The sequence below is a fragment of the Falco punctatus genome, assembly GCF_963210335.1.
Source record: "Falco punctatus genome assembly, chromosome: Z".
Lineage (NCBI taxonomy): Eukaryota > Metazoa > Chordata > Aves > Falconiformes > Falconidae > Falco > Falco punctatus.
The window spans coordinates 61,251,761-61,264,564 of record NC_137586.1 but is presented as its reverse complement, the minus strand read 5'-3'; the positions used below and the strand labels follow the sequence as shown (position 1 = coordinate 61,264,564).

General features: G+C 38.3%; 1 long non-coding RNA gene across 3 annotated transcripts in view; it reads left to right on the top strand.

The window, feature by feature from the left end:
* Window positions 1–12,804, top strand: part of LOC308056233 — a 64,657-nt gene that overhangs the window by 24,641 nt on the left and 27,212 nt on the right. For all 3 annotated transcript variants that reach the window (XR_013924742.1, XR_013924743.1, XR_013924744.1), the window contains exon 2: window positions 108–236. This is a non-coding gene — a long non-coding RNA (uncharacterized lncRNA). The remainder of the gene's footprint in view (window positions 1–107; window positions 237–12,804) is intronic.

Below are 12,804 nucleotides of genomic sequence, written 5' to 3'. Positions count from 1 at the left end.
GAAGTGGCTCACACCTTCTCAACAGTGTAGACAAAACTGCATTTTGTTGCCTTACTAAAGAGAAAAAAAAAGTAAGCCCTGGACAACTGTGCTTTTTGTTCCTGCAGGGTGGTTTGAAAATGGTGCAGCTGTGAAACTGTCCTCCTTCAACAACCACCCTGACTCTGCACTGGCAGAACTCTTAGGACCACGAGCAATGAAAGCTTCCCCAGCGTCTTGTGCAGACAGGTTACTTGGTAAGATCTTTTCTTCCCCTTTCTGGGGTGGTTTTACCCAGGTTAGTTGCCCACCGCAGACAACTGCCTAGTTTCCCTAAGCATTCAGGTGAACCTGTCTATTGTGTCCAAAACTGCTGCCTCCTCATTAATTATACTGATGTTGAGAAAGGAAAGGCTCATTTTAATCCCTTAATGGTGGAATTACTGGTGCATGAAGCCAGCTGACGGTGTCAGCCCTCAGCATCACTACTGTAATAGTAGAAAGGAAGGAATGTTCTGGCTCTTCTGTTTTTCATAGGAATTGCTGAATATATGCAAAATGTTAACAGATCTAATTATTATGTATTTTCCTCATTTAATGCCCAGAAAGTGCCAGCATTTTGGCTATTAAACTCTTCATGTGGTTATAAAACACTTCCTAAGTGGTTATCTGTTGAGAAATAGTGGTTTGATCTATAAAAATCTGAATGACAAAACTCCAAAGTAGTTCAGTGTTAGTTAACGCATTTTCAGATTTCCCGGTGATTTTACTGTTACATGGGTTGTCATAGTAGTATCCTAGTACTGCCTTGGCTGGGGTTACAAATTTGTTTACAGAGATGGTAAATAATTGTTTCTGTTGGTATGTGTCTAAAATGGGTAATAAGACTATAATTATAGGTATGAATGCCTGTTTTTACTTAAGTGCTAACTCTAGAGATTTAACACTGATGCCTCATTAATTCCTAATCTTGAGTTTTGCATCAGCAAGCTCATTTAATGTTGTCTTTAAAATATGCACTTTCAAACAAAACTGTTTTTTGCTTGTAAGAAAGGTGTTCCATCAGCTAAATGAACCAAAATTTTTTGAAACTTTTCTTTAGCCTTTTACCCTTTGCCTTCCAAACAGAGAAAATTAGGTCTTAGCACCTCAGGTTCTGGGGAACATGTGAATCTTCCAGCAGCCTGGAATGAAGCAATTATACTGTCTCAGTGCAAATGGGATATTCAAGAAGGTACAATTTTGTTAAATTATATTTCTGTTAATTACTCTGAGCCTTTCTAACTAAGCTGTGAAAGCTAACTTGACTGCTCTCAACTACAAAATTTGGAATAAAGCCAACATGAAAACGACTTCTATTTCCTACTTGAAGAACAAAACTTTACAAAAATATACCGACATTATCAATGAAGTAGCTACATTTTCTGTTTGAACCTTCTCTTTTTAAGTTTAATTTTTCAAATTGCAAAGTCATTTCCATGTAAGCACCTTTCATCTTGCAATTTTTTTATGAATCATTTCTTCATAACCTGTCTCAGAAATAACAATGAGTATTATTAAAATAGAATCAAATGATCTCAAAATCAAAAGATATAAGTAACTTATTTATAGTTTTTATTAATTAGTCTTATTAAACCCCCCACTTACTATTGATGGATCTTTAAAAATAAATTATTAACTATTTTTTGGCTTGGTTTTCCAAGCAATAAATTATTATGTAGTGATTATGTGTATTTTTCTGTCCCCTCAAAAAACTGGTTGCAATGAGCTACGGTAAATCAAATTTAATGTTTCATAACATGAAGCTGCTAAGGTTTTGTGAAAATTAGTAGCTGGTTGGAGAAGAGGAACCAGTGCTCTACAGTGTACGCTGAGGGAGAGGCAGTTATAATTCAGAGCCCTATCCATTTTAAAAGACAGGAATCAGATGCTCAGTCGAGATATGCATACTAGATAATCATTCAGCAGTTTGTTAGCTTCAAACCAAAACTGGCAAGTACTGACCATCAGTCAGTCAAGCATATACAGACATGAGAAGAAAGAGGGAAAAACTGTGAGGAACACGAAAAGGCAAGTGCAATAGGATGGTGCTGAGCATACTGAAACTGTAGAGGAAGTGGCTAGGAGGTACAGATATAAATCCACAAAAAGGAAGAGTTCCTGCTATGCTGTTCACGGAGGAACTCTCAAACACTCTGAATCATGCTTGGTAAAATCAGATAACCGAAGAGCTATGCACTCGCCTGTACACTAAAGCATCTTTACTTACACGTAGAGCTTTAGGTACAATAAGATTTATGTAAGTGAAGCTTTATTAAGTAATTTAAAACAGGCTCCGTGTATGCTGTAGTTTTTTTGGCAGCTGAAATGCAGACTGAAAAAAGTGTGATTTAGTCCTGTAGGAAAGAAACAAGAATGATGGATGAATGTGTATGCAGTATCTGTGAGGTACAGTCCACAAGGCTGCTGTGTAGGACAAAGCAAAGTCACTCATTTTTTATTTTGTATGAAAAATAGTGCTCTGTGCTATTTTAGTCTCAGGTGCAGGGTCGTTCCCTGTTATAATGGAATTTCAAAGAGGTCTTTGTTTGGGATGATAGTTTGCTGTATTGTATCTCATCCAGAAAGTACTGATGTTGACAGCTGCAAATTTTCATGACGAAAAGGCAAAAACTGGGCTGCCAGTTTAAGAAAGTGCATATTATTGTTTGAATATCTGTTGGATTATATGTTGATTTGGAATAAAACCTAAGAATTTTAGAGATTTCTTTTTATTTAGCATTTTACTGCAGTACGTGTAGAAAGCTGTAACATTTTCATGGTATTGAAAACCAGACTTATGTAGGTCTCATGTCTAGGTTTTTAAATCTTGTTGAGGGGGAAAGGAGCTTTATGTTGATAATACATGGATCATGTTACCTGACAAGTCAGTGATTTACCCTTATAAAATCAAATCTGTCCTCTAAACAAATGGAAGAGCAGGTCTTATCACCTGCCTACTGAGTTGTATTGTATAGTTAAAAAATGACTGTAATGCACAATGCTATCATTGAACCGTCAGTCCCTGTTTTAGCCACTTGTAGACTGGTTGGGATATGCATGAATGTCTCAGGCTACATGACTACAAAGGAACATGCAACTTAAAATATACTGCTCTTCAAGAATCCTCTGAAGCAGAGAACATTGAGTTGGAGATGCAGGAGCTTGCTTTCATCTTGCAGTAAATAATATTCTTTTCACTAGCTGTGGAGAGGGAAAGCTTTAGAATAATTTTGAAATCAAGGATGATTTTTTTTTTCCAGATTGATATTTGGGAGAGGAAAAGACCATAAGAATTTTGCAGATCATCTCCAAAGAGGTATTACAATGTTAACAAACATAAACTACTGATACTAAGGACTGTACTCTAAATTTGCACTGTCATTCCAACTCTGAGGGTATAAAGGCTCCCCTAAAAATGTGCTTCTGTAGAGTCACAGTTCATCTGTCCTGTTCATGCAGTGGGGAAAACCTGGGCAACTGTGCTTTCTGTAGTGATTCATCTTCACAGTGCTATAGCAAGTTACCTGCACATATACACAGACACTTGAAATACATGTAGTGGACATCTTATACTCAGCAGCAGCTAATCTGCTTTACAGATCTATTCCTGCTGGGCTAAATCCACTTACTAATACAGACATACCCGTGTGTAGAGGACTTAGATGGAGAAGGGGCCAAGCAATGCCAAGGGCATAGGACAGAAGAGGATTTAAATGCGGTAGCTAGGATTACATGAGAAATAGAGCAGAGCTACCTACTTCCAATCCCTCAGTGCTTCACAGTTTAAAGAGGAAGGCTAGGACAAGTAATGGAGAGTCAGAAAATCTGGCAAAGCTTCCCTTACCAACGCACTTAAGCATACAAAAAATTTCCCATGCCTCATAGTGGAAGGAGCTTTTCCTCCCATGCCAACGTTAATGAAGAAATACAGTACGATTCAAGTCATGTAGGACATCAGAGCCAATCTTGACAAATTTCTGCTGTAATACAGAATTCTTCTTGGACCTGACAGTTAAAACTTGTCTCACATTAGGAAATACCAACATATCTCTGCATTCCCATGTTCTCTTTCCTGGCTGTTTTACTTTTTCAGCTTCTGAATTGGCCTTTGAGCAGCAGATGACCCACTAGATCATATTCCAGGTTATGTTTTGATGCAGATGGAACAGCACCACTCATAGCAGCTGCCACTGAGCTGTCCCGTGTTAGAAAATGATGCTCCCCAAAACACAGGTGGAGGGATTTAGAAAACAGATGAATACATCATCCACTTGAAAATATTGGGCTTTCTCTCTATCTTTCCTGGGATGGTGTGGGGAGATGTCAAACATTCTCACATCTGTCATGAATTCTTCCAGCTCTCAGTGTCTGAGTCATCAAGTGATGTGCTGGATTTTAGCGTACCAGTGTGCAATTTCTGTGGCTCTGTTCTCAGTCTGTAAACACTCCAGAGCCACATTTCCTGAACAGTCCAGTGGTCTATAGGTTCCCAAGCAAACACTTCTCCCTTTTCCTCCGCTTGTCACCTGTGGAGCCCTCGGCACTACAGAGGAGCACAGCTGCAGAGCGACCTTGCTGCTCTGCATTTCCCGGGCAAAGTAATTAGATCAGCATGGAAAAGTCTCCCATGGAAGTGATTCATCTTAAAAATTTGCTTATAATCTCTAGATGCCTGTCCCTACCTAGACCATCTGTCAGTGTTTACCATATTGTGTTTCCAGTACAGTGGTCACACAAATAGAAACTCAAAGGCATGTCCAAGCTCTTTACTCCATAGTTTAATTCCCCAAGAGCTTGTTATTTCTAGCAATCATTTAAAGAAGAGTACTGGTCTACCATGTCTTCTTGTTGGAGGCAACATGGCCACCTCTGCTGGGAGTCGGGGACAAGCAAGGCTCTCAGCCCTGCATTGCACAAACCCAGCCCCACTGGTGAAACTCCTATTATTAACACACCTGTGACTCTGGCCCAAACTGAAACTATAAACATCAACTTGGGAGGAATTGTAGCTGCCACTCCAGCTCCTGCTGATGCTGCTACTACCTTTGCTTGTCAGACAGTAGTAGCAAAGCATGCTTGTGAAGAAAAGGAAGGTAAGATCAGAAAGAAAAAGCATCTACCCACGCTATCCCTGAACAAGGTCCTGCCAAGACTGCATCAAAGTCCTGGGGTGGCACTAGGCATGCCATCTGCTTCACCTCCATAAGATGGACTAAAGAGCGCAGCAAACTGTCAATGAGATAAACAAGGCAGTCATAAATTCTCAGTTGTTTTTTCTCCTTTTCTGTTACAACTCTCATTTACACCCAGCATTACTTTTTCAGTCCATATCAAATCCTTTTCTATTTCCATCAGACTTGCCTGCCTGTGCTTTGCTTTGCTGAGCGGATTCTCACCTGCTGAGTCAGAGATCCCTGGGTTAGGGCAGCAGTGTGTGACAACTTGCACCTGATGAGCTGCTATAGCTCCTGTCCTGCCTTTGGTGCCTGTGATGCTGGAAATGTACTCTCTTGGTGTAACGGTGGACTGATCCGTCCCACTCTGGGATCTCTACCAAGATCCAGGGCAGTTGCCATTCACCTGTCTATGCCTAGCCCAGTTTTCCCTCATCCTTCTGGGGGATGGCCGCCCTTCCTCAACCTTCCAGCCTGCAGTAGCAGCCAATGGTACCTAATGGTCAAGCACAGGGATGCCTTGCAGTGTTGTGTCCATGCACTCTTTCTTTTCTTGCAAGTGGTACATGACAACAGCGTGTTGCTTGGCAAACAGGGGAGCACGATTTGGGATGCTGCCGCCAGCCTGTCTTTACTGCCTCTGTTATTTACTGCCTCTTTACTGCCTGTTTCTGCTCTCTAGACGGGGCTTTCCTACTTGTTCTGGAACCTGATGTGCCTCACGCTAGCCCAGCTGGGTCCACTACTCAGTGGAAACAACCCCTTTCCCCAAGTACTGTCTCCCACCAAACTATAGTCTTTCCTGCTTCTCTCTTTTTCACCTGATCTGGAGTTTCCATGAAAGTCCAGTAGGGTTCTCTCTTCTTTATTGTTGCTGCTTATACTGTTGCTGATCCAGGCACCAAACCAGGTGCATCAACAGGCGTAATTATAGATTGCTATCACCTTGAGAGGTGCCTTATTTGAGAGATGCCCACCTGGTAGCTCCTGAAATTACAAAAAGTAATGGTTATGTAAAAAGCAAAAAGCTTATTGCAGTAGTCAGTAAGGAAGAATTGAATTATGACCAGTTTTGGCCATGGTTTAGAGGCCTAGAATAACATGGGCGTGCATGGAGAATCTATGCAAAGGAAGCAGTCCTGTGTCTTCATGTGGACATCTGAACGCAGCTGCCTGCATGAGTGAAGACAGCAAACGCGTTTCTTGATGGTAGAGGGGCTGTTCAGGTGAGCAGCTTCCAAACAGCAAAACATTTGAATCAGTGCTAGTAATCTACTTTTAGAGAGATAGATTGCATCCTGACTTCCCGTCTCACTTGAGATCTCTAGGTGTTAGTGTGCTATAAATAACAATAGCACTTCTTCTGACAAGTGAAGGAGGTTGAGAAATTCACTAGGAGAAAGACTGATTCTTTCATCATATAACATATGGATAATCAGGATGGGGGAGAGGATGTGCTGAACTTGGAAGATTTGTATGAAGCTGTGGTTCCACTCGTCCTTGCAGGATTTGTGAGATTTCTTTTCCTACACAGAAGTTGGCAGATAAAGCAGACAAAGTAAAGATTAAAGCACAATGACAGGGAAATTTGAAGAAATTTGCATAGTAACTGCCTGGCTAAATTTTGCCTGTGAGATCTATAAATCTGTCTCTTTCAGGAACAGAAGATTCGCACAAATCATTAGCCAAAAACTGAGAAAAGCTATCACACTTTTTCACAGAAGAAATAGTTGAAAGAACAATTTAATTATCTTTTCAACCATGAGAAGCAATCCTACCTTTTCAGCCATAATTTTGTATGGCTGCTTTCACTGACATAGTAGAAAAATCAGTAAGCTAGTAGAAACTGATATTACACAAACTTTTAAAAGATGAAATTATCTTCAGAACAGGTTTTGTTAGACCTTCTCAATAAACTCTTTGATGTTAATTCAGACAATTTTGCATATAACTCTGTAAGATCTTAACACAAAAAAATCAGTAATAGTTCAATACAGTTTAACAGGAAGAGAACCTCATTTCTGAAAAAGGTCATTGTTTTACCCATCCATAATTTAGCTACTATAATATGCACTATATAATATAGCTACTATAAACTCACAAGGCATTCAAGATGGAGCTTAGTGAATTCACTTTCCATTTTGTTTTTCCTGTAGAAGCCTTAGTGATCCTTTAAATTTCTTTGCACCATGCTCTGATGAATCCAGAACATCCCTCTGCTTTACTTTTCATTGCAGAATCTGTTTTGTTTAAAACCTGCTGTGATGTAGCACAGAAATTACACTTGTATTCAAGCAGACCCAAGGTAGCAAAGGTTATGCAATTTCCAAAGTTGTAATGAATTTTCCGGTATATGACATACCCACTGATCTTGAAAAATGTACACTGATTTTATGAAAACTATGTAAATACTTTTGATTTACACCTTTAGAAAGTGAGTAGAATCCAGTCAATTTGCTAAAGTACTTTCAATTCTGTACTTGATTTTTTTGCTCCTATTCACTCACATTATGTGTTTATTATCTATAGTGCTAAATACTCACATTCCTGGAATCCTAAATGAATACTGGGAAAAAATTTCATCTTTGATGGAGTAGTTGGCAGAGCAATACAAAATGCATGCTACTGTTCATATGGATTTTATCTTGCCTTTAATGGTGGTGTTTCTCTATAAATTATTTGAACTCTTTATTCTCACACCTGCACTATCCATAACTTACGATATGGAGTGTCAGGATGCATTTTAAAAAAATTCATCAGCAAGAAAACTATGCATTCAGAAGGAAGAATGGTGTTGTGGATAGATGCACATCCAAGTACACATGGGATTAATCCAAGTTAGAGCTTCCTCCTCTAAAATTCTGAGTAAATATTCCAACCATATTTAAGACATCCTTTATGCTTATGTCTCTATCTTCTCATGAGTCCCAGAATCATTCTTTTTTCCCTGTTAAGTCTCTCTCCAGGGTTCTTTTGGCAAATAACTGCAATACAGAGAAACAACATATTAAGGCTTGTGTTGATGGCTTGTATGAATGCTTAAAAACATTTTCAAATACACCTTTTTTTTTTTTTTTTTTTTTTAATAGGGCAAATACTGATGAGGTGTTGGTGAAATTTCTTTTTTCCTATACCTCTTCACCTTCCTAAAAAGCATTTTGGTTGAAAGCATGCTTGTAATTAAAATTAAATTACGTTGTAAGATATTCCAGGAAGTTTAAGCAAGAGAAGTTCTGTGATTTCCTATTTGTCCTGAGGAATAAAAAGACTGTCCCCACTCATCTCTGGAAGAACAGTTTTCAGACCTGACAAGTTCGAAATTCAGACAATTCAGAGTAATCTGTTTTAAGTAGTAAAATATGGACAATAAAGTATCTCTCTCTGTATACCTATAGATACAGAAAGTAGCATTCATAGCAGGCTGAATTAATTTTACTCTAACCTTTAAAAGGACATTCACCTTTCAGCATTGCTTATGCATGGAAAATTTCATTTTATAAGAAGGTTTTACATGGAAAATGGACAGCTGCAGATGAGCTGTTTTGCAGTCAAAATAGTAGCCAACGACTTATCCCAGCTGGATTTAAACTAATGGAAAGATGTCTTGAAATTTCCAGAGTACATTGATGCTGAATTTAGTGGAAAACTTACTGTGGCAGGAGAAAAGCATCTAAAAGTTCCAGTGGATCATGAGGCTAGTAAACATTATTGAAAGATAGATCACTTCTAGGAATGGTGAAAAATCATTTAGTGTTTGAAGTTTTTTGAAACATATAGTTTTTGATCGTTTTGTGAGGTCTGAATTTTCTTCCCTATAGAGTTTAGCTGAAGCTTGCAAGATCAACACATACTTTAGTACATTTTTCCACTTTGCTAGCTTTTAAATATTCTGTTAGAGGGGCCCACCAGGGCCAACAGCTGGTTATTTGTTAAATTTTTCTTCCTCCAATGATATCTGTATTTACAATAAAAGGCATCTACCAGGGAGTCTTCAAGAGGATTTACTTTTTAAAAGTTTCTCATTTGAGCAGTACGAATAATTCTGCAGGCTAAACCAGTTTGGGGGTCTTCAGATATTTCTTTTTTTTAGTATCATACATAAGGTAGCCTCTTTGAAGTTGAAAGTGCTCCCATTCTTCTGTTTAAGATATGAAAGCAAGAAATTAATTTATTTTCTGAATTTTTGTGTCAGATGAACAGTAACAAAAGGGACAGGAGAGCCCAGTCCTGATCACACTGCAGCTGGTGAGTCTTTCTGTCACTGACACAAAGGCAAGCAGAACTGAAAGCTGTAGAGTATCTCCCATTACACGATTGAATCTACTCTCGCGTTGATTGCTGTGAATCTGAAAAAGATGAAGAGTGGGGTTATAAAAAAAAGTATAAATGAAAGGAAAATCAAGCCTCGTGGGTTGATCCCAGTCTGCATGAAGCCTGCTGCCAGATTGAGCTGCTTCTACCATTACCATTTTATCAAAGTTTACTCCCATCAAGTAACTTCAGTATTTTCTAATTTCAGGATTATTGGACTAGTGAAAAATAACAGTCCTTCTGCCTTATGTACACAGACTATTACTATAATAAAAAAAAGGTCATTGCACTATCAATAATGGGGTAAAAAAGGAAATGGAAAAGGAAAGTATGCAAAGCTCAGGAGTAATCAGTCTTGGGACCAACCTCTGCCTTACCCCTGGCTGTACATTTTGCCCTGTAGTAGTTCTCCAGGCTGCTGATACTGATTGCTGCATTACAGGGAGAAACTGGAGGAGTGTGCTGGCCTGGTGGGTGGCTCAGGGTAGCAATGGCAGCTGGTTTTTGCTGTGCACTTGAATTTATGGCTGCAAGTAGCTTCAAGAGGAAAACATAGCCTGTAGGGAAAGAGAGGCACGTGGGGAGACAAAAGTTCATGCTGAAATTTGCTGGAGAGATCCAAGCAACAGAGAAAAGTATAATGGGAGTGTGATTGTTGCTGAGGAAAAGGAAGAAAGTGGGAAGAGATGTATACCAGTAATTACTTTATATTTTTGAAGGATTCATACTTGTTGCCATTCAAGGTTAGTAGGCCAGCAAACTAAAAGACATTGAAGAGAAATAACAAAGTTTGCTTAAAATAGTCGGTAAATATTTTATACTGTTTTGTAATGCATAAGACCGTCCCATTCCTGTCTAATTGGAAATTGATGAATAGGAAGTGAGATTCTGTAACTTTTATTACAAGAAAAAATTCTCTTGCTTTGCGTTCACAGGCTCAGATTTGAGACTGGAAAAAAAAAATCCCCCAAGATATTTATTACAGAAGATATCCATTACTTTCCTAGTTACAGCCAGAATTCTCTCTGTCAGATACATCTGTCACAGTGAATTAGGCTGCATTTTCTGCACCTTGCTCAAGGGTCTCACATGGAGCCCATGTTTTGTTTCCATATACTCCTTCAACATCCCCTGTATTGTGTCTTCAGCTACATTCAGCTGCAACACATTTACAACCTGCTGTTCCAAAAAAAAGCAGCAAGGCTGTTTTCTCCAGTCACTTGAGGGCATCCATTTATTCTGACATTTAAAATTCTGATTGATTTTCAGACATTTTCAAACTCATGTCAAAGATTTCAGTTTCCTTAACAATGGCTATGTAAAGGCAATTAGTTCTCTTGTTCTTTTTGCAGTCTTTATGGCTTTTCACAGGTTTGTTAGTTTGATCTGTCAGTTAATAAATCCACCATCCAGGCCCATGAGCTATCAAATGCAGGAGCCGATTCTTCTGCTTCAGAATGGGCATGACTAAAATACACTAACCATTCACATAATTTTTAATGAACTGTTTGGGCCCTGGAGCACCCATTTCACAGCGTAATCTGTGTCCACCAAGGTGGAGGACACCAACATTTTTCCCACTGGCATTTTACCCAATCATATTGCCTTTTTGCTTTTCTTTTTTTGCCCTACCCCCCACCCCCCACCCTCTGTCTTTTTTTTTTTTTTTTTCCGTGTAAGTAAGTTGTAAAGATTTCTTTAGCAAAAAACTTTAGGGATTTTTATTTTTCTCTTTGGTCTTTGGAAAGTCTCCCCCAAGAAGTTCTAAAGTATCTCTGTTAACATGCTATACATTATTAAATAAGAACTGATGACTCACAGCAGAATAATTAATTTGTTCATAATTGCATAATATATGTAAACTTTAACTAGGTTTGGGGCTTTCTTACTCTAATTTAAAGGTGTTATTTACATACACATGTAAGATGATTTGATGTATAAGCAAAAAGCCTGAGTTGTTTTCATTTTTGGATTTGAAAGGCTGTTTGATAAGCTGGATTTTTAAGACTTCTTGCTTTCCACCTTTCTGGTTATCCAAAATCTTCTGAAGAAATGTATTCAAGCTTTACACAGAATTAAAAGGTAAAGCACTGTCCATAATCAGTACAACCAACACATCTTCCTGAAAGTACTTTTAACTAAAGGGAAAAAAATCAAAACTACTTCACATCTCTGAATTATTTTCTTCAAATATACTGTAATGTAAGTAGGAAAGGTGAATATTTTTAAAAGTTTGATGAAATTTAGGTTGTGCTTGCAATGCAGTTACTGTTAATAACTTGTTAAGGAATTTCTGAAAGTGTTCTTTCACATCATATATTTCAGGTAATGAGAGGACACCATTATAAATAGGAGGGGAAAAATATTGCAGTATCCTTAAGCTTCTCCTAGCTATAGAAATGGCATATAGACTAAACCTCCAAGTTGTCGGATACCTCCTTTAGGGGACTGAACAGCTTGGACTACATTAGAAACAGAAGTGATTTCTGGCTTCAGTTCCAATGCATTTATTAAGCTAGCATTTCTGATACAGACTTCTAATGGCAGGTGTTTGCATGATATTTCATAGCATGCATCCTTTGTGTATGCTGCATGCAGTGCATCAGTAGGCTGCTGCTGTGGTAAGACTGCAGAGGCGTTGCAGTCTTGCTACTATTGTTGGTTGTCATGGCCACAAGTAATACACAATATGACGCACAAAGATTCAGATAATTTTAAAAAATTATACCACTTTTTTGCTGATGTGGTTTTTATTTTTTAACAAGCTTTATGCATGATTATAGAAAGCACCTGCACACAATAACATCTTCACAACCTCCTGTGTTCCTTAAGGAATGGCAGTGCTTACATTTATATGTAACATCCAGTGACTGATTTTGCAAATAGTTACATTTCTTTTATCCTTTTGATATTTGCATGTGTGTATTAGATTCTCAAAGATCTCCTATGCATGCAAGCAGATTCAGAGACTTGTTAATTGCTTCATTTCTTCAGTGCCAAACATCACTAATGACAGGAATAAAGCTATGTTTTCAGTACCAGCATCTGTGTATTACTGCTGAATACAGAATTTTAAAGTCATATCAGAAATAAAAAAAATATAAGAATGGCTTTAGTCTATGAAAATTGAATTGGCTAGTAACTAAGAGTTATCCAAAATACATGTGCTCATTAAATGACTGCCATGAAGGAGATTTTTGCATTGTGATTCACTGATAATTGAGAGTTTTGTAGGCAAGTCAGTCTTTGGTTAATAGAAATCTAGCCATCAAGGCAGATGGGCTGTACATAGATTGCA